Raw genomic sequence first — 25,950 nt, forward strand, 5'->3', positions numbered from 1 at the left:
CTGTTCTAGGACACTTGAAATCTGAGTGGTTCTGTGCAGCCACAGGGGTCAGAGTTAGGACCAGTGAGATGCATGCAAGGGAAGGTTTCAGCCCTGATAGGAGGGGTGGCATCAGCGGTTTCCACTGTCTTGGGAGGTGAATGAGCAGGGGCTTGAGCCCCTTTGCTTGGGCACTGTAGACCTCAGGTTAGAAGCGCTCTGTGGCACTGTCTCTGTTTTCATGTCTGCGTCCCTTCTTGGGCTGGGAGCAATTTGAGAGCTCTTGTGGTTGCAAATAAGCATGTGGGTCTGATTCATCTTTAGAGCCTAGCACTTGATGGGTTCAGTGAGCGCTTGCTGAGTGAATGATTAACGTGTGAGCTTCTGGGATTCCAGAATTACTCCAGGGCTGGGCCCAGCCTCTGCAGCTGAGAAATGGCAGGGACTTGGGTGTGTAGACAAGGCTCCCCTCTGGCTGCCAGTCTCTGAGAATTGCCTACTTCAAAGGACCTGTAGATAAGAAGGGCTTTCTGGTAAGTGCGATCCTGCTCCACCCCCACCATCCACGTACACACCAAATGTGCACACGAAAATCTGACTTCTTTATCTGCCTAGGCTCAGATTTGGTACCCTGGTGCTTGAAAGGCTGATACGGGGACTGATGGTGCATCCAGATGTCCTTAAATGCCTCCAGATGTGGTCCGCAGGACATTGTTCCTCCTGAGTTGCCAGCCCCTACTTTCACCTGCCAGAGGTGTGAGGCCCTGCTTGGGTGGGAATGGAGGAGGCTGTCTGGAAGTAGGGAAGGCAGAGAATCCCAAAGAGAACAGACCTGGCTGGGAGGATTTCAAGGGAGGAAGAATTAGACAGGACAAGTAAAGCAGGAGTTTTCACCTGTGGAGGGGGAATTCCTTACACAGGACGTAGAGTCCTTGATTCACATGTAATGAATGGATGGTTGCATGGATGACTGGAATGGACTGTGGTCTTTTCAAGTGCTTATTGGATGCTTCCTTAGATTAGAGGTTGAGTCATATCCAACCTCTGTCCCCAAGGAGCTCACAGTTAGCAGATGGTGACAGTTGCATTTTAACTTGGGGATGGACCTTAAAAGATGGAGAGGGTGTGACTACAGGCTGAAGACAAGGTTGAAAGGAATTATCAGAGGGTGCAGGGGTTCAAAATGCTCTGAACTTCTCATGAACCACTTTGAGATGAAATTTAAAATGACCAAATATCTTGGTTGGTGCCAAGTTTATGAGCTCTTACATTGGATTTTGGTATGGCTAAGGTAGTGTGGACATATAAATTCATGAAAAGCTCATGAAAGAAAATTAAAAATTGAGAAAATCCCATCTCTTAATGTAACTTGTGAGTGTGAGAACTGGGAACTTGCAGGGGAACGGCCTTCTCTGCATGGTCTTTCCTTTAACACACTGTGAGGATTATCATGCATGCTTTCCGTATAAGAATGCTTGGGTTCAGGGAGATAAAATAACTTGCTCAAGATCACACAGGCAAAGTGGCAGAGCTGGGATTTGGTGCCATCTCTTTGACTTGGAAGCCAGTGGGTCTCTACTATATCACAAAGGATCTCAAGATCTATCTCAGCAGAAGGATTCCAGAGCCCACAGAAATAGAGACTGAAAGTTCTGAGTCCGAATAAAGATCTGCGGACAGTAGAACCAGGTTTAAGCTTGGTGGAGAGGTAGTTATTGTTCATCGTGACTGAGGAGTGTGGTTGCAAGGGAGGAGAGGGAGTGGACACCGGGGAGATCATCTTGCCCACAGGGGGCTTTGAACATCACACCAGAGCTGCTCATACTTTCCACTGCTCTTGTACCAGTAGCTATTTGCCAAAAATGTTTATGAACCAACAAAATGCAATAGAAGCGTGGTACTATGGAGAAAGAAGAGATTGTGTTATTTCAATTCAGTGTCTGCTGTTCCTTTGAACAGATTTTATGACAAAGACTTCAACTATTCGCTAATGTTTATTGACCACTAACTTGGTAGCAGGCGCTGGTTTAATCATTCTATGTGAATGAACTCATTTGTCCTCCCAGCAATCCTGTGGGCTACTTATTGCTATGAGCCCATTTTACTCTTAAGCAAAGAGGGGCAGCCATGGCCAAATGACAGATGTCCTCTAGGTCACAGTGTTTACATCTATAACTTAGAGAATGGAACTGAGTAAAATAGCTCATGGGAACATGGCAACACACACTTGGTGTGCAAGATACATGTGCTGACTCTTAGGATGACATGAGCAATGAAGTGACAAGGCTAAGGTTTTCTGACTCCAAACTTTGGCTCCTCTGCCACCCCAGCCCTCATCCCAAGGGTCTGGTACATAGTACGTAAGTATTGCATGTCTGGTAAATGGCTGAGGACATCCTTGTGAACTGCAGGGTCTGCTTTGGTCTAACTGCCTCCCTGCACTCCACCCATAGGAGGGATGGGTTGGCTCTTCTTGAGCTGGGAAGTCCCCTCCTGCAGACAGACACTGCTTCCCTGACTCACAGGGCCTGATCTCCAAATGGAACGTTTTCAGGCAGCCTCTGGGGACGGGTGGCTGGCACTCCCTGACAAGGTTATGCTTTCCTTTGTGTTGATGTCAGCCCTTGGGCAGGGGGGATCCCCGACTCTCTGGGTGGCATGTGCAAGACTGTGTCGGCTTATCTGAGAGCCAAGTGGGAATGAGGAACGTGTGTGCCCCGCATTGCTGGGTGGGCATAAAGCAGCCTGTGTTTGTGTTAGTGTGAACAAATCCATCTTCCTGCCCCTTTCCTTCTAGATGTGGATTATCTGGTCCTTCAGGAAAATAAAAATCATTCAACTGAGGAATCTCAGGCTTCCGAGTTCTATGGGAACCCAGGCTGGGAAGCTCTGAGAGTGAGTGTTGGGCGTGGGTGTGCTGCCTGTGCTCTTTGCAGAGAGGTCTTTTCTGTAGCACCCACTCCCTGCTGGCACGGCTACAGAGCTGGTGACAGTTCCTCCTGGTAGGGAGGAAATGGAGTGGAAGCCAAGGGAGGTAGAACTCTAGGGCAGAGGGAAGACAGAGGAAGGGTACAGTTGGGCAGAGGGAGTAAGCCCGTGGGTTTTCCCAGGCCTCTGTCCCTCCCAGGCACCCAGCAGCCTGGTGTGCAGAGGGAGGTGCATGAATGTTGATGTGACACATGCCTGGCGTTTGCTGCAAGACACACAGATTCATTCTAAGTCAGGTCAGGGCAGTGCTGGCCAGGCAGAGGCCCTGCTATACCAGGAACAGGGGTGGGGGACTGGGCAGCACAGAGTTACATTTAGATCCTGATCCAGGCTCTCAGCCTCTCTCCTGAGGCTGTGGATGGAGGGGGGAGTTATTCTCAGGAAAGCCCAGCTCACCTGGACCCCTGAGACTTAACAGACCTTCCCTTGGCTTTTGAACCATCCTCTAGAGATATTTGCCCAGCTGGGGTTGGGTGAGAGCAGTGAGTGAAGAGGGTGCCCTCTGGGTTTTGAGGTTCTGGCAGGATTCCCTCAGGCAGATTAGAAGTAGCCTCAGGGCCTTGCAGACCCATGAAAGGGACATGGAGTCATGGGGCTACCACTTTCCAGCTGCCTGGTCTCTGGCAGGCCATGTGTCCTGCGTGTCCTTATCTGTGAAATGAGAGAATCCTCCATGCAGCAGTCATTGGGGAGAGCTGAACTTGATCATGCACGTAAGGAACCAGCAGAACATCTGGCACACGAGCACCCTTCTGCTTCTTCTCTTCCTAGTTCATTCGTCCTGTTTTTTGCTCTGTGGAACCATTTGTTAGTCATTCCTGTGCATGTTCACTGAGGGCCACGAGCAGCAGGCACTGGGGATGCCCTGGTGAATGAGACAGGCCTCAGCCCTCTCAGCAGCTCCCAGACTCATGGCAGAGACGGCCAGACAAGGACACTTCACACAGAAAGTAGGAACAGGGACAGCTTTTCAGAAGAGGTGCTGCCCGGATGGAGGCTGAAGTCTCCTTAGCTAGTGTTCATAGGTGGTTAGACACCCTCCTGCTACCAAGCAGCTGAGCAGCTCCCATTTGTCCTTCTATGCTCCTTCCGTGAAGCCATCCAGGCTTCCACCCAATTCCCCACAAAGCATTGTACTAAACCCCTTACTGTCACAATCTTTTGAACAGTGCTGGGAGTGGGTAATATTGTCTCCTCAATTTATAGATAAGGTGCTGGGACTTGGAGAAGTTGGCCAATGATGGCAAGATACCATCTGATCTTAGCTCTTACATTCAGCCAGGGTTTGCTTTCTTCCCACAGGGCCCACCTGCCTGTTCTTAGACCCTCCTCCTTGCCCGAGCTTCCTCAGACTGCTCTGAGCAATTACCACCTGGGTCCTAATTGTCTGTTTGCTGAGCTTGTCCCTGTCAGTCCAGAAGTCCTTCAGGAGTTGTGAAGGTACACATATCTGTGTACTCATCATATCTGTTACCAGGGACCCAGCTCAGGGTCTGGCATGGAGCATGCATCAATGCATGCTTGTTGAAATCCAGCACAGAAGCACGATGTGTGGCCTCCCCATTTCAGTACTTCAGGGGAGCAAAGGGCAGAGTTTGTAATCACAGCCCACCCTTCCTCCTCTCTGGATTCGACAGTATGAACCCACCCTGTTGGCCTACATCCCACTCTCCCTCCTTCCTTCTGGATCCCGGGTGCTCTGGGACTTACAGGATGTGGCAAGACAGGATGTGTGGTGGCCACACATGTCCAGCCCCGCAGGCCAGCACAGCAGGTGAGGAGGACATGGGCTCCTGACTCACATTGAGGGGAAGATGAAGTTCAGGGAGGGAAAAAGAAGATGAGAAGTCACATCTTGTAAACCCAGTGAAACCCAGTAAAGCTTTGCAAAGGGGCTTATGGTACAAGTGTTCAGAGGATGAGCTCAAAAGCAGGAGGTTGATTTGGCCAATTCTTCTGATTCAGACAGGGTCTGCCTGTTGTAGGCGTCTGAGTGGCGGTCCCAGCAGGCCCTGAGGCCGAGGGAGCCTGGGATGGGGCTCACCAGGGGGAGTGATTGATAGGCTGTCGAGGGGTGGGGGGAACTTTTGGGTGGGAACTTGGTTCTCTTGCAGATCAGACAGCAACTGAGATCCCAGGGTGAACTGGCCCTGGTGATGGATGCCCTGAGACCTCGCCTGCCTCTGCTTTGTCTCTTCCCCACCCCCTGAATCTTCATCTTGCCTTGTCATCCTCTCCTTGGTCACTAGCCAGTGGTTCTGGGAGGTAGAAGAGCCACTAAATTAATCAGGCAAGGGAGGCAGAGAGGCTGCAGCCGCCAGTTCATGAATCAGCTCAGCTCTGGGACTCCTGTCATTTGGACACAGAACAGTGGCACCTGGAGTTTGTGCCCTGGGGTGTTGCCTTGCAGGGGGAAGAGGCTTTCTGTGGGACCAGACACACCTGGCTCAAATCCTGGTATCCCCACTCTCCAGCTCTGTGACCTTGGGCAAGTTGCTTGACTTCTCCAAGCCTCAGTATCCTCTGTCAAAAGGAGGTGAGAGAAACTACCTTGCTTAACTCACAGGGTGTTGAGAGGACCAAATGAGACAGTTTTCAAATTGCTACTGCTAGCCAGGTACGGTGGCACACACCTGTGATCCTAGTACTCTGGGAGGCCAGGGCAGGTGGATTGCTGGAGTTCAGGAGTTTGAGACTAGCCTGAGCAAGAACAAGACCCTGTCTCTACTAAAAATAGGAAAACCCTGGCTGGGCATTGTTCAGGCACCTGCAGTCCCAACTACTTGGAAGGCTGAGGCCAAAGGATCACTTGAACCTAGGAGTTTGAGGTTGCTGTGAGCTATGATGACGCCACAGCACTCTACCTAGAGTGACAGAGTGAGACTCAGTCTCGAAATAAAATAAATGAAAATAAATTGCTGCTTCTGGACACTAGTGTTTTTGCTAACCACACAGTGGGCTAGTCATGGAGTGAATCTCAACCTGGATCTGCTGACTCCCAAACTTTTGTTCTTCCCTGTATCAGACCTTCGTATTGCTCTATCCTTGGTTATATCTTGCTCTGGAGGCAGAGGGACAGGCTCAGTGACCTCCAGCTGACTCTTTCTGGGTCTGCCTGATTCAGCTGCAGGAGTTGAGAGTACGCAAGAATTGTGCTAAACTGCTTAAATGAGTGGTCAGCGAATGTGGCTGATGAAATTGTATCTACCAGTAAATCCCTAAACAGATCACTACAGGCTCAGCGTGAAGGGTGTGTGTGTGTGCTTTGGGACCAAGAGGCCCCAGTGATCCGTGAGAAGGCAGATATAAGCTCCAATCCTCAAGGAACTTGCAAATTCTTTGGGAGGTGAGACATCCATTTTAAGAGATATCAGCTAAAAATATCCGGCAGAGCATCCCAGATACCCGGCCTGGTCTGTTCCTAATAGTACCCCAGTGCCTAATGCAGATAGTCGCCATTCAATAAATAAGTGTCACATGAAGAAATAAGGAGGTGAGTGAATGGCACGGATAGTCTTTGTGTATTACTTGACTGCCTCTGGGACTTCTAGGCCCCTGGAGGACCTGAGTCTGAACCTTGGACTGTTGGCTGTTCTGCAGGAGCTTCTCATGCTTCTCTGTTCCCTCTCTGAGTGCCTGCAACCCCCCGATACCCAGGCATATCAAACCACCAGACTCAGACTCAAAGCTGTACCCTTCTCCTTTTCCACAAAAAATTAATAGCACCGGGAAATGGGAATTTAGCTGTGTTTTGTCACTTTACTGAAGATTTGAGAGCATCACTGGGGAAAGATCACAAGTTCTGCCAACTTTACAGATTGCACCATAGGAAGAATTTCCTACCTCCCAAACCCAGAACTACTGGCCCTTTCCATGGCTCCCAGAGAAATACAGGCTGGGAGAGTCCTTCCAGCTCCCCTCCCATTCCAATCCATGGCTCTTCCTGCAGAGTGGAGGACTGCTAGTCTGTGTTCCCCAGTCCCAGGAAATTACAAAGACTATTGTACCCTCCACAGTAATCTCCCCAGGAGGGTTCTAGGTCCTGTGAGTTCCCAGAGAGTTGACAGAGAGCAGGAAGGCAGGTTCAGACTCAGGGTGGAAAAGCACTTTCTGAAGCTCAGGACTACCCAGATTGCCTAGAGCTGAGCTCCCCGTCCTGGGAGCTGAGCCTGCAGAGTGAGGCTGCAGAGAATTCTTAGGTACTTACTCAGCTTGGTTTTGGAAGTGTGGCAGTACAGCTGGGTTGATGGCCCTAGCTCGCTCACTGACTCTCACTGTGGACCTGACCAAGTTCTCACCTGTGTCTATGCCTCAGTTTTCCTGTTGGGTGGAAACGGGATAGGCAGGTCTAAATAGGTGTGCTTTTTCAGGATCCCTGTAGCTCTGGGACTGTGATTTCTTGGTATCTCAAGAGTGGTGTGGGAAATTGAAAGTGAGTGACTGGATCTTCTTATCTCTCTGGCTCTAGGCCCAGCTGGAGCTCTGTCTGGCTCCAGCAGATGGGGAGGGGACCTTGGCTGAGAGAAGCTGACCCCAGGGTCTCCTCTGGTCTGTGGAGAAAATGAAGCAGGCCCTCAGCATCCTCATGGGCTGACCTTTCCTTCATAGGAGAATTGGGGCTTCTGTGTTAGGGGAGAGGGAGAGAGCAGCTCCGCCTCTCTGTGCTACCCGGGGTCAGGAAAACCTTGCTGTTGGGACAGGGCTCGGACAGGGATAGAGCTTCCCTCTTGCAATGCAGACCTCATGAACCCTTATTTTTTTTATTTTTGTTTTTTAAGACAGAGTCTCCCTCTGTCACCCTGGGTATGGTGCTGTGACATAATAGCTCACAGCAATATCAAATGTCTGGGTTCAAGCCATTCTCTTGCCTCAGCTTCCCAAGCAGCTGGGAGTACAGGCACCCACCAGAACGCCTGGCTAATTTTTCTATTTTTTTTAGTAGAGATGGGGTCTCGCTCTTGCTCAGGCTGTTCTTGAACTCCTGAGCTCAAGTGATCTAGCTGCCTCAGCCTCCCAGAGTGCTAGGATTATAGCTGTGAGCCCACTGTGGCCCTCCACGAACCCTTAAAATAACATCCAAACTTAACAAGACCGAGTACGATCTGACCCCTGCCTATCTGTGGTGAATTTGTAGTGGGTCAAGTTACCTATGTCAGAACTACATTTCCCAGAATTCCCTTTGCTGCAAAGTTCCAGGTGTATACATTTTGGGGGAGAGATTTAGAAAGAGAAAGTGAAATAGCAGCCATCTTTTTAATACTCACAGGGCCCTAGGTATTGGTGCAGCCACACCTGTCGGCACCCTTTCTCCTGGCCTAGGATGTGTTTAGCTTTACAATGAAAGAGGCCACCTGCACAGCCCAGGATGGAGCTTTGGAGTTAGCAAGACCTTTATATGCCCTGGTGACTTCACGTTCCAGCTCAGAGCCATGACAACAGCCTCAGATAGACTGTTAAACTATCTCCCAAAGCTGGATAAGGTCAAATCCCTGGAGTAAATCCCATATTATCCTGATCACTCCTAGCAGTTCTGCTTCTCTGATTGAACCTTGGCCAGCACTTGGCGTCTCCAGGACCATTTTGTGCTGTTCTCCCTGGCACTTACCCCATGCCAGCTGCCCTGGCCTTCTGTTTGTTCAATTGTTTGTTTGTTTGTTTTTTCTTGAACTTGTGAAGTTTGTTTCCACATCAGGCCTTTATATGTGCAAGTCCTTCTTCCTGGATGTAATCCTTCTGCTCCGCACATCCAGCAGCTTGCAGGTCTGTTTCTTACGCAGCTAAATGTTTCTCTCTCGCTTTTGATTTTTTTGATATAGACCATTGTAGGTTTGTGGGGTTTTCTGTATATGTGTATATGGTGTGATTGTGTCACTCCAGTAGATCACGCAGGCAGGGGCCGCATCTGGTTCGTTCTTCTCACATCCTACTGAGGAGAGTGGTTGGCACATGGTTCTTTAGTGATTTATTTAATAATGAGCAAACAAGGGGAAAAGAGAAAGAAAAGAGGGAAGAAATGAGAAGAGAAAGAATGGAAGAGAGAGAAGGAAAAGAGGAAGAAAGAAAGAAGTCCTATTCCTGTCCACATTTCAGCAGCTACCACCTCCCCAGGACAGCCTTCCTTCCTGGGAGGCGGCTCCCACTTACACTGGATTCTGAGTGTCCCGTAGTTCCTTCCCTCCCATCTAGTCTGTGAACTCTCTGAGGCAGGAACTGGGCCTGGCACTGAGCAGGAAGGCAGTGGATTCATGAATCCGCCCTAAGTCTGAGGTTTGTCTTTCACGGTCAAACTCCAGCTCACCCTCATCTCTTCTTGTCCCTACACCGTTACCTGAACAAGCCATCCTCCCACCGGACCTTTGCATCTGAAGTTCCTCCTGTCTTCCCACTTCTTCCCACTTCTTTCCCAGCCTCCCCACTTCTCCATCTGGCAAACTCTAGACTGCTCTTCAAGCCCAGCTTACAGAGTAGCTCCCGGGGCTGGCCAGAGGGTGGGAACACACAGGCAGGGAAGGTGTACTCAGCCTGGGTTGTGGGCTGATATTTTTCCTTAAGGGTTTTCTTCCTCCAAAATGCTTTCTTAGTGCCACAAACATTTTCTAGAAATAAGAAAGGTCACTGGATCCAACAAAAGAGGACTCCGGTAGGAGGGCCGAGTCTCCTTTTCTGAGCTACGTGGAGCACCACTCCCTCCTGCCAGCATCTTCTCAGCTCCTCCTCCCCCACGTGTCTAGACACGTATCTTCCTTTGCCTCTTCCCAGCGTAGTGCCTCTTCCCCAGGCACCAGGTTTGGAGATAATTTGGATCAACAGTGTCTCCACCCACAGTCCGGAGGCTGGGTCCTTCTGCTCCATTCATTCATCTGTACTTACCCTTTCTGGCCTTGTGCCGGGCACTAGGAGACTCACAGTCTCTGCCTCAGTCTGACAGGAGGGAGGGACAGCTGCAGCCCAGGCTGATAGATGGACCCACACAGGGCTGTGGAACAAAGATGAGGGGGAAAAGGGGGATGAGGATGTGCCAGCTAAGCTTACACCCGAGAGACTCAGGCAAGGGGCTAGCAGGTTCCAGCAGAGGGCATGAGAGCTGGAGCAGGGCAATGTAGCCTGAGATGGAGGAGGAGGAGGGTCCTTCAGGGGACAGTGCCTACCTGGAGTTGGAGTGGACAGGTTGGCTGGGACCACAACAAAGAGAGACTTAGGGAGTTAGGATAACAGATCTGAACTTTGTCCAGGAGCCATGGGGAACTGTGAAGCACCCTGAAAATAACAACCCTGGATTTTCTTCTGCTGTGGAGGATTGCACTGGAGTGCCCCTCTGCTGTTCCCTCTTTGTGTGACCTTGGCCCTGTCCCTCTTTACCCTATCCCAACCCTCCCTCAAGCCCTAGTTTCTGGCCTCTTCACCTATAAAATAAGGCATTTGGACTAGGTGATACTTAGGAATCTTCTAGCTCTGAGATGTTCTGATGCTAGGATATTCTATTTGGTTAGTTAATTAATTGATCAAACATTCATAACTTTTGTGCCAGGCATTTTATAAGAAGATGGGGACCGGGTGGCACCTGTGGCTCAGTGGGTAGGGTGCCGGGCCCATATACTGAGGGTGGCAGGTTCAAACCCGGCCCCAGACAAACTGCAACAAAAATATAGCTGGGTGTTGTGGTGGGCTCCTGTAGTCCCAGCTACTTGGGAGGCTGAGGCAAGAGAATCGCCTAAGCCCAGGAGTTGGAGATTGCTGTGAGCTGTGTGACGCCATGGCACTCTACCGTGGGCGATAAAGTGAAACTCTGTCTACCCCCCAAAAAAAAAAAGATGGGGATCCCAGTCAGCTGGAGTGTGTGTGTGGGGCAGATACACAGATCTATACCCATAACACAAAGCAGAATGAGCTCAGAGCTGTGGGAGCGCAGTGGAGCAAGTGATTCATTCTCCCTCAGGGATCCGGGGGCGACTTCAGAGAGGAGGCAGCAGATGATTTGGGCCTCGAAGGGTGCACTGGGGGACAAAAATAGGTCCTGCTTTGTTCAGGGAAGATGAGTCACCTGGGGGGCAGAGCCAGGGATCCAGGTACCCGTGGAGGCCCTGAATGCCAGGCTGAAAACTGTGCCTCTCCCTGCAGGGTGTGGGGAGCCTGCTGGGGGAGTCTTGAGGAGGGGGATGAGCTCACATGAGTTTGTTTCCATCTACTGCAGTCAAATTCATGTGGTACGTACAGGAAAGAGGGGCTGTTTCAGAGCCCCAACTGTTGGCCTGACTGTAAGCCAAGTGACCAAATACGTAATCCTTCTTATTTTAACCGGAACAACAGAGGAGTGATTATTCTGCTAGCTTTTCTTTTTTTTTTTTCCTATCTCCCCCCTTTTTTTTATTGTTAAATCATAGCTGTGTACATTAGTGCAATCACCTGTACCCATTCTAAGATGCACCATAGGTGTGGCCCCACCCATCACCCTCCCTCCACCAAAACCTCCCCCCTCCCTTCCCCTTCCTTGGCCCTTTCCCCATAGTCTTGTGCTATAGTTGGGTTATAGTCCTCATGTGAAAGCTATAATTTAGCTTCATAGTAGGGCTGAGTACATTGGATACTTTTTCTTCCATTCCTGAGATACTCTGCTAAGAAGAATATGTTCCAGCTCCATCCATGTAAACATGAAAGAGGTAAAGTCTCCATCTTTCTTTAAGGCTGCATAGTATTCCATGGTATACATGTACCACAATTTGCTAGTCCATTTGTGGGTCAATGGGCACTTGGGAAAGACATCTGTATCAGCTAGCTTTTCATAGGGGGAAACTGCGGCTCAGAGAGGTGAAGTACCACGTCCAAGGTCGCATGGTTAGAAGATGATAGAGCCAGGAAGGGATTCTCCCATCCCCCCACATGCCAGACTCAGAAGCCGTGATTTGTCTCACCAGCTACCCTGGCTGCTCAGTAGCTAGCCCTGTGCTCCAAGCAACGTTGGGGGGCTTGGCCCAAGTCGTTTCCTGCTGTCCTTTGCTGACGCTGGGGTGTGGAGAGGAGTTGAGTGTTGAAAGGGAAGCAGAGGAAGAGCACCCCCATCTGTCCGGTCACTGGACACCCTCCAAGAATGGGCACTAGGCTTCCCACTGCTTCGGGTGGGAATAAACTCTTGAACTCTCCACAGAGATAAAAAATGGTATCTACTCCCAGCCCTGAGTGTCGGCAGATGGGGCCTCTAGGGCCGATGGCCAGCTGCCTCCAACCGTGGTTGTGAGGAATTGTGAGGAAAAGCTGTCTGAGGAGGGTGGGAGGGGCTGGCCTCTTAGCTTCTGGCCTCCCCTGTCCCGGCACTGCCATGCTGCAAAGCCCCTGCCTGGTAGGGAGGGCCCAAGGCTGCATGTGCCAGACAGGTGTGGGTCCCCATCCCAGCTCTGCCATTTCTCTGAAAGGAGACTGTGGGCACATCAATTCTCTGAGCTTCAGCTGTAAATTTCCAGGTGTAAAGTGGTATTATCCTTACAAAGGCATCTGCACTAGTGTCTGGTATATAGCAAGGGCTTTTGCACAGGGGTGATCTTAGTGCAGTGATAAAAGGACATCAGACTGCCCAGGTCCATCTGCCAGCTCCATCTTCTCTAGTTGTGTGACTTTGGGAAAGTTTTAATTCAGTGCTTTGATCTTTTCTTCCATATAATAAAGTTTTTGTGGGGATGACACTGGTTAATTCCTGCAAAGGGCCTAGGATGGTATCTGGCGTGGTGACAAGCACCATGTAAGAACCTGCTATTTATCCTTAGCGCTGGCCTTTGATTCACATCTGGTTGCTGATTTGGGCACCCCACCTCCCTCTCCTGGCTCCTCCCTGCTTGGGGAAGCCCCAGGGTCTTTCACTCTCTTTTTTGTGCCCTGAGCAAACCTCCTCTCTCAGGCAGACATCCTCTCTCATGTCCCAGGAGGAGAGATGAAGCTCTGGGGATCCCTTTGCAGCCCTTGTCAAAGGATTTGAAGCTGACAGGGATGCACCTTTCTGGCCCAGCTCAGACCATATAGGCTGCACTCACTCTGTCTCGCTCCCTCTGCTCAGTGCTGAAGAATAATCATTCTTTTCCTGATCCTATAGACTAAATGTCATTTTGGTGATGCATGGACTTGGGATTCCAGAAAGTCTAGGATGAAAGGGGCCTCAGAGGGCACCCTGCCTGCTCTGTGCCCTTATCCCCTAACTCTCAGCAGAAGACACCAGATGTCAATAATAGTCTCAGGGACAGAGGCTGATGCAGTTTCTCCCTTCTGCGGGGAACAATGGCCACAGATCCCAGCTGGGCAGGCGGCTTCTGAGCCCTTGCTGTTTGGAGGGATATTTTGATAACCTCTTACCACTCCTCCCCCTGCCTGCAAAGCCTCACCTGATCACCCTCACTCTGGGCCTCCTCTTATCTGCTCACTCTAAGCTCCCCGTCCATTACGGTCGGCTGGCAACAGGAGTTTTATCTGAGCCTCTGTAGACCGAAATTGATTTCTATGAATAATTGGAATAGCTGACTGGTGACCCAGGATTGCTGCCACCAGGGTTGTTGGGACTTCAAAGCTCGTATCCTTCTCTTACTCTCTCTTTACTCCTGTGGCTGCAGTCTTATGCAGACCGCCCTGACCTTTTGCCTGGGTCATAGTCACATCTTTCTAACTGCTTACCCTGCCAGGATTTCCCGCCTCTTCTCCACTACCTATACCCCCAGCATTCGCTCCTATCCGTCCTCCAGATAGCAGCTAAATTGATCTTTACTAAAGTGTGACCCTTCTTTCCCGTGGCCTTTCCCTTGCTCATTCAGGGGTCTTTCTGATTGAATTCCAACTTGACTCTCTTTTTTTCTATTTCAGTTTAGTATGAGGGTACAGAAGATCAGGTTACATTGTTTGCATTTGTTAGGTAAAGTCCAAGTTGTAGCTGGGCCTCTCACCTGGAGGTGTGCCATATGCCCCTACCTTGTGCCCGTTAGGTGAGAACCCATAATCCCCCTCCCTCTTCTTCCGTCCTCCTCCTACCCCCAACTTGAGTTTAACTGTGATTTTCTCTTGTGTGTATTTGTTCTTCAGCTGGTTTCACACTACTATTGAGTACACTGGATACTTGCTTTTCCGTTCTTGTGATACTGAACCAAGCAGAATGTTTTCTACAACATAACTTTCTATTCCTGTAGGTAAAGATTTATCTTCCTGTTTCCTAAGCATGACCCAAAGGAAGCCTTTGCCAGGCTCTTTCATCTGCCAACTGCTGCTCAGTGCCTGCCCCATCCAGGCCCTCTGTGGGGCACTCAGAATGCAGACAGGGATGAGGTGCGGGCCTGGACCTTCGGGTGCATGTGGAGGCGGGGTGAGGCACATTCATAGACAGATCATTTGAGATGGGGTAAAATTTGTTTCTAGGGAAGCACTGAAGTGGGTGGGGACAGACTGGGATAGCCTGGCAGGTCCTCCCCTAGCCTGAGATTGGTGGGGAAGGATTCTTGGGTAAGGAGGCATGGGGTGGGGGGGTGTCTCGAAGGCTGAGAAAACTGGCCAGTTGGAAAGGAGACTTTACCCTATAAATAATACGGATCTCTTAAACCACATCAATTCCAATGTTGGTTCCTCCGAGAATTCTTCCCTAATTGGTGAGATCCATACTGCCTTTGCACCCAGGGCTGGCGTCAGGGGTGTGCGGCTTGTGTAGTTGTGCAGGGCTCTGCACTTGCTTTGATTCTCTATTTTAGCAGTCCTGAAATTTTTGAACGAGGGCTTTTTTCATTTTTCACTAGGTTCTTCTTAATCATGTGGCTGGTCTTGCCTCCCATTTTTTAGCTCTTCTTACTTTTTTTTTTTTTTTTTGAGACAGAGTCTCACTTTGTTCCCCTAGCCTAGAGTGTTGTGGCATCACAGCTCACAGCAACTTCAGACTCTTGTGCTTAAGTGATCCTCCTGTCTCAGCCTCCCAAGTAGCTAGGACTACAGGTACTCACCAAAGCACCCAGCTAATTTTTCTATTTTTAGTAGAGACAGGGTTTCACTCTTGCTCAGGCAGGTCTCAAACTCCTGGGCTCAAGCAATCCAACCACCTCGGCCTCCCTGAGTGTTAGGATTGCAGGCGTGAGTCACACCCCAACCAGTTCTTGTTACTTTTGACCTTGTATTCCATTTGTGCGCCCAAATGCCTTCTCTTTTCCCTGGGGAGGACCTCAGGGTCCATCCAGCACAGAGGCAGGCAGCGGAGTGGCATCTGTGACTGTGTTGGTGAGTGCAGTGAGAATCTGGGGGAACATAGCCATTTAATCAAAACCAGGGTAGCATCCCACGGGGAAGGGCGTAGCCCAGCCTGCACACAGTCCAGGAATTCAGGGAAGAGAGGTGGCTCTAGCTGGAGGCAACAGGACATTTCCCCAGAGGATTCTCCACTGCTTCTCTCTTCAAAGGGCCCTATCAGCCTACAGCCCTTTCTGGTGTGTAGTCCCAATTCCTCTTGCTGCAGGGATCCCTCCCCCTCCTGCTGGCCCCTCCCCAGGCCTCTGGGCTTAGTGGAGAGAAGCTGGGAGGTAGGATGACAGCATCTTAATTTCCCTGCTAATTACAAGTGCTGGGAAGAGGGGTGCTAAATGCCAGATAATTACCCAGGAGGAGACACGTGCCAGATTCCTGGCTGCTCCCAGCCCCAAGAATTCCACTTTAATGGTTTTCTTTTCTTTTTTCTTAAAAAAAAAAAGAAAAAAGAAAAGGAAAGGAAAAAAAAGTTAAGATCTTCGAGCTCTCTCTCCTTAAACTTAGAAGGTAAAGAATATGTCCTTTTTCCTGAAGTTATTTCTGCCCTGTTCTATCAGGGACCTGGATCCAGACCCTCAGCACTGGGAGAGTCTGAGACACCAGCAACCTCATTGTGCTGGAGTTAGGTTGAGGGTGTGGAGAGGGGCAGGAAGGAGGGAGGGGGCAGCACAGGTCTCTGCCCTGCTCACCATTCCTAGACACGTGTGTGACACACACACAAATCCATGGCTCCCCTTCTGAGAATGGGAAACTGAGCTGTCTTGTTAGGACTTCAGGGCAGGGCAGGAGGAGACTCTCTGATCCTGACAGGCAGGGGCAGGGGAGGGGACAATGTCACCCAGTTGGTTGGCCTCACTCCCGCACCCTGATGCCTGCCAGCTTCAGGAACAGCTTGAAAGACTCCCCACAGGAAGCTATTAAGTTGATGAGCATTCTTGTGGTCCCAGATTGATACAGCCACGCTGTGTTTCGTAAAGCCGTTGTAATTTCCATAATAACATTTTCCTCTTCTTAAATAAACTTGGACTCTAGCCTGAAGAATGTGGATGGCTTTGCCTGGGGAATTCAGGACCTGGGACTATGGAAGAAAAGTGGGTAGGGGAGGGAGGGTCCCAGCTTCCCCAGCCCTAGTGCTGGGGCTCAGACTAGCCAGTGGCATCTGGTGGAGAGAAGTCCAGCAGGCTCTGTAATTTTTAACTTCATCACTTTGTGACTTTGCTCTGGGCCTGGCCAGGGTGCCTCCATCCTCCTGGATACATCCCTATGTAGCACAGGGGCAGTCCAGCACAGTGGCTGGGATTATGGATTCTGGGTTTTGATTTTGGGACCATTGTGAGCTGCTTGTGTGATCTTACATAAGCCAGGTTAATTTCTTTGGGCCTCAGTTTCTTCATCTGAAAAAGGGGTAATAATAGTGTACAACTTACACTGTGAGGAGTAAATGAGATAGTATATGCAAAGTAGCTCACGCAAGGTATGTTTTTAAACATCTTTAAAAGAAATATTCATAGAGGAACACATCTCAGAGAATTTTACAATTCTAGCTTGGCATAGTGGCTCATGCCTGTAATCCTAGCACTCTGGGAGGCTGAGACAAGAGGATCACTTTAGCCCAAGAGTTTGAAGTTGCTGTGAGCTATGAAGCCACTGCACTCTACCGAGGGTGAAAGAACAAGATTCTGTTTCAAAAAAAAAAAAGAATTTTACAATTCTAAATGTCTCAGATTCCAGAGTCAGGGAATAATAAAATCTCAGCATTTTGCATCACTAAGTTTAAAAAAATCTTAAGATCATGGAGTAATGGATCAGATAATAATTAGCAACATGGGATCTTAGACTATGAAACAAAATGATATTCACATGTTAAGGCCTTAAGGGTCAGCCCAACACCAGCTGTCCAGCATCCATTCCATTCCCATATCTTCATGTCTGAGAGTCCTCTACCTGCTGAAGTAGCCCCTGGAAAGTTCCTGAGCCTGGAGCCCACATCAGCTCCCTTGTCTGTCCCTGTTTGGCCTATTTCTCTTGGCCACGGTAGCCCATCTTCTTCTTCCTCCCGTGAGAGACTGGGGAGAGATAGGGGCAGCCCTGAGTCTGCTCTTCTCCAAGCTGTATTCTCCCAGAACTAGGGTTTCCACTGATCCCTGTGAGCAGCCTTGGTCTGGCCAAGCCCTACCTATGAATGTTCCAGAGTGATAAACCTGCCCATGGCAGGGTGCAAGGGATTTCCATCACTCTCTGTGTCTTTTCACCTGATCCGAGATCATGTTCTTCCCAGCAGGTCAGCTTCTCTGGAGCTCAACTCCTAGTGACCATTTCTGCAAATGGTTCCAGGGGTGTACACGTGTGTACGTGTGTGTATGTGTGTGCCTTTGTGTAGGAGCTGGAGAGGGAGCTTTGAGGCTGAATCTCAGAAGTTACAACTATGACTGAAGAGGGAATGGGAAGGAAGTGAAATGGCTGAAGTTCTCTGGAAGGGAGACCGGCCCAGCCCTCACCGTGAGGCCGCAAGATGAAGTGGCAGCACAGGCCGCAGGCTGGTAAGGCCCTGTCCTGCCACCCTCCCACCCCCGGCCCCTGCAACTGGTCCCCTGCATTTCCTCAGTATTATTTCATTATTTCCTCACACCATTTCCCTTTGGAAGAAGCAAACAGCCTGTGGGTGGGGGGGCCTGCTACCCCCCTGATGTGGATGTACCTGGGAGTTGAAGGCGTTTCTTCCATGTAAGGGGCACCCCTGGCTGGGCATTTTCTGGGTGAGGCCTAGGAAGAACGCTGTGGCCGTGTGGCTATGTACTGCACAGAGGTGCCCGGCAGAGGACAAGTTGGGGCCAAGATCCAGCTAGAGCTCTGCTCACAAGACATACCCCTGGCCCGAGGGTGCCTCTAAGCAGAGGAAGGGGCACTGTTCTCTGATGTACACATTAGTGTCCCCAGGTGTAGTCGCAGGCAAGGAGGGTGGAGTGGGTGATAACATAAGGGAAAATCTCAGTCCAGGAGTGTAGGAACAGGGATGGAAGGAAGACAACTTTTCCTGAGGGATCTTACGCTTCAAGGCCCTTCTGGGCTGACAGAGGCACAGGACTGACTCAGACTCAGCACCTTCCCTCCAGAGCTCCAGTCTGATCCAGGGAGCAGACATCTGACGGCCAGAGGCTCCCCAGCTTTGGATTGTGAAGGATGATTAGGAGTACATCAGGCAAGAGGCTGGGAGGGGAGGCCTAAAGAGCACGGGGTGTTGGGAGACGGGAGCGATCCTCAGCACCCCACATAGGAATGGGGTGAAGCAGGCCTGAAGGGTGTGCAGGGCTTGGGTGACTGGGGAATTGGAGGAAGGTGGGCGAAGTCCTAGGCTAAATGTGGAGACACTCAAATGGCTCTCTCTTGGTAATTGGGAGCTACTTAGGGCATGACCAGATTTCTAGAATGACCACTCTGGCACAGGTGTGGAGATGGCTCAGAAGGGTGAGATGAGCAGTGTGACTTTGGCCACGTGCATGTATGTTGTCCTAGTTCTATAGCCAGCCCTGCACCCACTCTGAGCAAGGTCAGTGGGCCCTGGGCAGAGGAAGGCAGAGCTATGTGGATGTAGAGGCATCCTGGGCATTCCTCAAGCCTGACACTCGTGGGTGTGGGTCTCTTGCCCAGACCACTAGCCTGCAGGGCAGAAGCAGCATCTGAAGTCTCTCTCAGCAAGAACACAAGCTTAGATTCTAGGGCCTGAGTCTCCATGTCGGCAGCTCTGGATCCCAGTCCCAGGGAGAGGGCAACGTCGTTGTGCTGGCTGGGTTCTGTGGAGGAGGAGCTAGAGGCCGCTGGGGCTCCTGGAGCAGAGCTCAGAGGACAGAGCCAGCTGTCAGTGGGGCAGGGATGGGTACCCGGATTTGAGGAACAAGAGAGCCTGGGACAAGAGGATGTTGTGTGAGCCCATCTCTGCCATGTGACCATGGCCAGGGAAACTCCCCGTCACCCAAATTGGGAAAAGTAATAGAACATCAACCCAAGGAAGGGGCTCAAGAATCCCTGCAGCACTTTCATTTTCTGATGGGGTCTCTGAGGCCCAGGGGTTTCTAGCCTGCTCTGGACAACATGTGTCTGGAAAAGGAAAGTGTCTGAAGGCCACAGTGGGCTGTGTGCACCGAGAGTGAGGGGGAGACATGCAGTGTGCAAAGGGGACAGGGGCCAAAGCCCATGGTGCGATCTCTCCTGCGGCCCGGCATGTGAGACCCTCCGGGATACGCCCCCACCTGTTGTGGCCGCCTCTCCATCTTAAGCTCCCCTGCCCACCCTTGCTCTTCTCTGAGCAACTCCCTCCCCTTGCCGCTGCCACCCGCGGTGCATCCATCCCGTGCCCCTCCTGCATCCTTCCCACCTGCCTCCAGCTCAGGCGTCTGCCCCGGCCAGCACGCCTTGCCCCCTGTGCCACCCTCTTCCTGCTTCAATTTCCAGCCTGAAGCCATGTCCCTCCCTTCTTCATTTAGAAGACATTGCTGCACCTTGAATCTTACTTATTTGTGCCCATGCGACTGAAGTCCGAGGGCCTGGGCTGAAGCCCTGCTCTGAAGAGTGCTATAAATTTGGGTGTGGTCCTTAACTTCCCAGTGCCTCCATTTCTTCGTTTCTAACATAAGAATATACACTTTTCAGAGCGTCCATTTGCTCCAGCTTGCCTGGGGCATCCACGTTTATGCCTGCTGTGCTGTGTAATTATCACTAGTGCTTCCTCTACTCCCAGAAGTGTCTCAGTCTATATGATAAATTATATGTTCAGTCTATGCCTAAAGCTCTTATGAAGATCAAATTAGATGATCCCAGGAGATAATCCACATCAAGCTTCCCAGCAGAGTGCCTGGCATACGGTAAGTGCTTGTTAAATAGTCACTTTTGTTATTTCTTGCCCCACACATAAAGCTCCTTGGGGGGTAGGGGGGATGTGTCTGAGTCAGTTACAATTACCAGATGAGAATGGCCAATTAGGAGAGAATTTAGAATTTAAAGGGTAATAAGTGCAGCAGTGAGGTTGAGGGTGACTAGATCTCTCACGACTCAAAAGCATAACGACGTTGTTGTTCCCCTCCTTTTTCCCAGGTGCTGTGGCTAGGAGTAATGAGCCAGGCAGCCATCTCTGTGCACCCACTGTGTGCTATTGAGTCATAACATTCATCCAGGGAGGTGAGTCTGATGCTTAAAGGACTGTAGCCATTAAAGAGTAGTTCTGCTTTAGGGTTACTAGAAATAGGGCTGGGAGTACTGAGAGAGGAGGCTGAAGATTTAGTAAGGAGCAGGTGGTGCAGGGCTCACGGGCCACGTCAAAGCAGAGTGTGCTGTACTCCAGGGGCAAAAGCCAGGCAGTGAAACTGGCATAGTCAGATCCGTGTTGTAGGACAATCTCTGGCAATGGCATGGAGGATGAATGCATTGGTGGGGTGTGAGATCGGATGGGGGAATGGCCACAGCAGTGATCCAGGTGGGAGATGATGGCGGCAGGGTGAGTGAACTGTCTAAGGTAGAGTTCTGATAGAGCTTAGCTCAGTGCCTGTTACTAATGCTGATTGATATTAATAGTAACAATCACCATCAAACAATAATAATTAGTGCCTGTTACCAAGCATTACTGCATGTGGGGTAAAGGGCCTTGGCAGTGTTATTTCACTTCATCTTCATGCCTATCCTGTCAGGTAGGTGCTGTTACTACCTGCACTTTACACATGAGGAAACTGAGGCCCAGAGGAATTAGGTGTGATGCTCAAGGTCACACGCAACTAGAGAGAAATAAGCTTTCAAGGCACAGCTGTCGGACTCAGAGCCTATGCTGTAATGAAGCCCCCAAGTAAGGGCCTTGGAGGAGTTTCTTGGAGGAATTACTTGACTCTCCTGGGCATGGAGGAGAGACACAGCAGGAGGAGCCTGTGTCTGGCTGGCCTGGAGGGGAGAAGGGGGTAGGTTTATTGCATAATGGGGTCTCTGAGTGAGAAGAGCTCCCATGGAGGCTCCTGTGCAGTCTCTGTCTGGGAAGTTTCCTCCTGCTGATATGAGCCATGGCTGACCCGGGGGAGCCAGAAGCAGGTAGGTCAGGGCATCTGGTAGCCCCCACCCTAGGTTTCCGTCTCTGCTGCTTCTAGGATCATCTCTCTTCTGGTCTCAGCCCCTCTCGGTGGAGCTGTTTCCTCTGGAGACCACCATCTCTCTTCTAATTGGTGGAAAATTGGTTGCTAACTGTCAGGAAATTGTCGATTTTCCATCCATTACATGGGGAGCAGGGCTGTGTAGCTGTGGGGGACTCTGGGTGGGAAGCAGATGCTGATTAGACCTTGTAGTTAACGATTAGGTTCATGGACCTCCTCAAGCAGTCCTCCCAGACTGCTTATTAACTCCCTGTGAAGACCCGTTGGGTAGGAGATATTGGTTAAATGGAACGCAGAGCCACAAGAGTTACTATTCATTGGCCCTTGGTTGTGGGGAGAGGGCGGACGGGGGAACAAACTGTGGCCTCAATCCAGGAATGTTAAACAGCCTCATAAGTTGGCAAAGAACTTTATAATTGCTGCTATTAAAATATATGTATTTATATAGGTGATTTGTTGGAGGAAAGAATTTCAGCATTCGGGTGAGATCCCTGCTATGATTTTGCCCAGGATTAACTTGTTAGGGACCAGATATTAATTAAGGCTGAGGGCTCCAATCCCTTTCTAATTAGCTCGTGGAGTATAATTTGCCTGCAAATGCTACTGTTACAATCACCTCAGATTTGTCTGGAGTTGTCCTCCAGCTGGATTGGGGAGGGGCACCGAGAGCAGAGGGGAGAGGAGGAACAGGAGGCCTGGGTTTCATCCCAGCCCTGCTCCTGACTCTGGAGGAAAGGTCTATCTTTCTCTGATTTCCTCACCTGCAATGAAAGGGCAATTAAGGGGAAGGAATGGGATATGTCTAAGAAGTCCCTTCTCAGATGGGACTTCTTTCTGAGACCCTTAGAGCTGGTGAACAGTCAGCACAGGGACGGAAGTAAATTGATGCCCAGGTCCTTCTGGGTTCTCTACAACCTGAGAAATCCAAAGGTCTTGCCTAAGGGAAATCAGAGAGTTCTCCTTCCAGGTCCAAACTCCAATTGTCAACAGGGCTCCGTTCTGAAGAGCAGGAAAGGAGGGCCTGTCAGTCTCTGTGACAGGCAGAACTGTAGTTCTTGCCTGCTAGTGGACCACACCAGCGGGTCCCCGAGTCCTCTGGCCAGTCCACCTCTATTCCCTGAACATTCTGTAGCCATCAGGATTTGTTCATGCTCCACCTGCTCCAGAAATTCTTCTCTTCTGCTCACCACCTTCTGTGCCTATAAAACTCATATCCATCCTTAGCACTTGGATCAAATGCCCCTTCTTTACTGATTATTTCCAGATCATCCAAGGCAGGGCAAGTTAAGCCCTTCCCTAAGCTACTTCTCATGAATCCTCTATTCAAGCCTTTGCTTTGCAAGGTGGCTGTCGATGCCTTGGTCTCACCTAGTAGACAGTGAACTTCTTGAAGGTAGGAACCAGACTTTGTCTAATTCAATTTGAAATCTGCAGAGTCCAGACCAGAGTAGGTGTCAAAGTTGATTGAACTTAGTTTATGTTTTGGCTTGTGCACTATCTTTGGTAAATGGCCTGTGGTCCTTTGTCCCTGGTATGAAGAGAAAACTGGGCTTTGAGAACAGATAGATGGGTAGTACCCTGGTCCTCTGGTGCTCTCTGGGGCTGTGGATTAGGACACAAGCCTAAGAGGATGTCCTGGGTCCCCATCCCACCCTTGGCTTCTGGGCTTGAGGATGGGGGCAGATTAAGAAGGCAAGGCTTATGTCATTTTCTCTTTCTTGTGGAGATCCCTGACACAGACCTGGGTATACAAATGGGTTTGTAGGGAGAAAGTGAGAGCACATCGCATTGTATCAGTTGGTCATGATGGAACCCACACAGGAGACTGAGAAAGGCTGTTCAAACCCAGGCTCTAGGCTGCCAAAGAAGTTGCCTGCTGCTCCCTGGGCTAGGGACTTGGGATCAAAAGCTAGGGAGGTGCTGCTGATTGGGAATATAAACGGGTCCAAGAAAGGCTTAAAGAAATTCCTTGATGACAGATCCCCAGCAGATAACAGGTCATTAATAACCATGAAAGATGATGATGATAATAATAACAATAATTAATAACAATACCTCCAAAGGCACTTTTATACTTTTAAAAGCTTTTTTCCTGCCAGAGTCCCATTAGGTACTCACCACTGCTTTGGGAAGGATGCGGATGCTCAGAAAAGTGAAGGGACTTGCCTGAGGCCACACAGCTTGTTTAGGGTGGAGCTGGCACTAGATTCAAGGGCCATTCCTGACTCCCTCCCCAGGGTACTCTATTCAAAGGAGGTGTAGGATGTGTCCTGAGCCTGGAGCCCTTTCCTGTCCTTCTCATTGCATTTCAGTGGCCCTGCACATCCTAGGGTATCCAGAGGGCATGTTGCAGATGAGGGTCCTAGTCCTTGTCTGTCAGTGATTTGCTGTGTGATGCTGACCAAGTATCTTCTGCTCTCTCCGGTCTTTCCATTTGTGTGAAGTGGAGGCTGGGTACACGGTTTCCGCTTGGTAAAGTGGGGTGGTAGGAAGTTGCCAGACAGTGATTGACATAGTGCATGTAACCAGCCCGGCAATGTGCCTGGCATGGAGGGAGCACTCAGCCAATGTAAGTTTGGGCCATGTCTGAGAAAAACAGACATTGAGATGAGGTACTCCAGGCTCTGGGTTGTTAGTCTGCCGTTCTCCTGCTCCAGGTTTTCTGAGCTGGGGTTCTGTGAACCTTGGTGGACTTCTGGGGAGTCTTCCTTGAGTTTCGTGGACTTTTTGCAATGGTTCTTTGGGAAACCTGGGGTGAAGTATAGTGTCTTGCTAGAATCCCAACCGGGTTATTTTACAAGTAGAGTGAGGCTATGGCAGTTTGGTGAATTTCACTAGATGTGTCACATCCTAAATAGGTGGGGGTATTTTTTCTGAAGCGGGTTTACCTTAGTCTGTCCTTGCATTATCCTGTTCTTTGCTGGCAAGAGTAGCATTTGTTCTCAAGCAAAAAATCAGGGGCCCCTTGGGGAGTGAAAGGAGCCAGTGCTGCCACCTACAGCCAGAAAAGTGATTAGATTCGTTTCATGATGAGCCTAGTTAAAGGGCAACTGAAAAAGAGAGGAAGAGATGGAGCTGCCATCTCCAAATGTTCCTCTCACCTTTATGACCCTAATATCCTAAAGCCTGTCATTGTTCACTGCTGTTGTCTTCAGACACGCCCCCTTAACAGAAAGTGCTGGTTGCAAACTGGGATGATTATGGTGCCATTTCTATTTGGGGCCACCAGTGGAGCCCTGACACCATCACAGTGCCTTGTGTAAGGTACCAGATAATTCAGTATCCGTTTATTGGTTGGTTCACTGTACAATTGCCTCATTGCTTTGGTATTAGATGAAGATTAATAGTGAAGATCCTGCAGCTTTGCTGTTTCTGAAGCTTTCGATTAACAGATTCCACTGAGATGGGATGATCCAAGGGGAGGTATCAGAAATGGACTAAATGGGAATATGTATTCTTGTGAATCAGGGAGCTCAGAAGAGTTTCCTCCAGATTTGGCTTAGGAGATCTGTCGTGTGTGGATTGAGGAGTGATCTGAGTCTCTGCATTCCAGGGCTCCTGGTGGAGTTGTGATGTACTGCTTACTTTCCATGGCCACAGAGGTTGTAAACAGAAAGTGAAACTCGCATTAGACAACATGGAAGAAAAGTGTTAGTATAGATGGAGAAGGGCAGGCATGTATAGACTATTCTTGGGGCAGCATCTGCTAGAGCATCACAGCCTTGATGGGGCTTTCTTCATTGATCAAAGGAGGAAACGGAAGCTCAAAATGGGGAACTAGCCCATTCAAGGTCCCCCAGCAGGTGGAGAGTGGAGCCAGGACTAGACCCCAGGCCTCTTGGCTCCTCACCCCAGGCTATCCAGGAAGACTTGCACAGAAGGTGACCTCCTGGAACAGACCCTGACTCCCACTTCAATCTCCCTTTCCCTGAGGGCTATGGAGATGAAGCTTAATCTTTAATGAACTGGCTTTCAGTTTAACTGCTCCCTTCGCAATTATTAATACCCAGTGACCTAGTCTGGCATCTGGTGAACCTGACCAGGACTGACCCATGAGAGTGTTGGTGGCCTCCAGGCTCAGGTGTGGGCTTATAAGCAGATAGGTGCTAGAAAGGCCTCTCTACCTGAAAGGATCTTTCTAACCTGTGCCTGGAACTCTGTCATCATATTGTCATTCCTCAGAAGTAGGACATCACAAATGCCCCTGGTCAGGGGACCTTGCAACCTCAGTGTTCTTTAAAATATTCCTTGGGCTTTCATTCTGATAGCTCTGGTACCCTCGAAGCTCAGAGATATAATAGAATTCTTGATTTTTGGTCACAGGTTGGCAAGCTGACATGATGTCACTGGATCTGCTGCACCACCAGACTGTAAGCTTCTCATGGACAAGGACAAGGGTCTGGATGGCAGAAAAGTGTGGGGAGGGAACACAGATTTGGAACCGGAGAGCCCTGAGCATGAAGCCCAGCTGCATAGTCACTAACAGGGAAGCTTTGGCAAGCCTTGTATCCTTGGCATCTTCGTCCATCAAATGGAGAAAATAATACCTCTCTCTAGAGCCCTCTGAGAATGAAATGAGAAAATATATGCAAAGTTTCTGATGATTACG

At 50.0% G+C, this 25,950-nt stretch overlaps 1 long non-coding RNA gene across 3 annotated transcripts in view; it reads left to right on the forward strand.

The window, feature by feature from the left end:
* Positions 1-364: 364 nt before the first annotated feature.
* Positions 365-25,950, forward strand: part of LOC128574842 (uncharacterized) — a 33,888-nt gene continuing 8,302 nt past the window's right edge. Inside the window, exons 1-5 of one of the 3 annotated variants that reach the window (XR_008376867.1) lie at positions 365-512; positions 17,597-17,756; positions 19,698-20,075; positions 20,305-20,388; positions 25,665-25,711. This is a non-coding gene — a long non-coding RNA (uncharacterized LOC128574842). Of the gene's footprint in view, positions 513-15,442; positions 16,308-17,596; positions 17,757-18,454; positions 20,076-20,304; positions 20,389-25,664; positions 25,712-25,950 lie in introns of those variants that run through there. The other 2 variants (XR_008376868.1, XR_008376866.1) reach the window with 2 other exon arrangements.

Source organism: Nycticebus coucang, chromosome 22 (assembly GCF_027406575.1).
Source record: "Nycticebus coucang isolate mNycCou1 chromosome 22, mNycCou1.pri, whole genome shotgun sequence".
Lineage (NCBI taxonomy): Eukaryota > Metazoa > Chordata > Mammalia > Primates > Lorisidae > Nycticebus > Nycticebus coucang.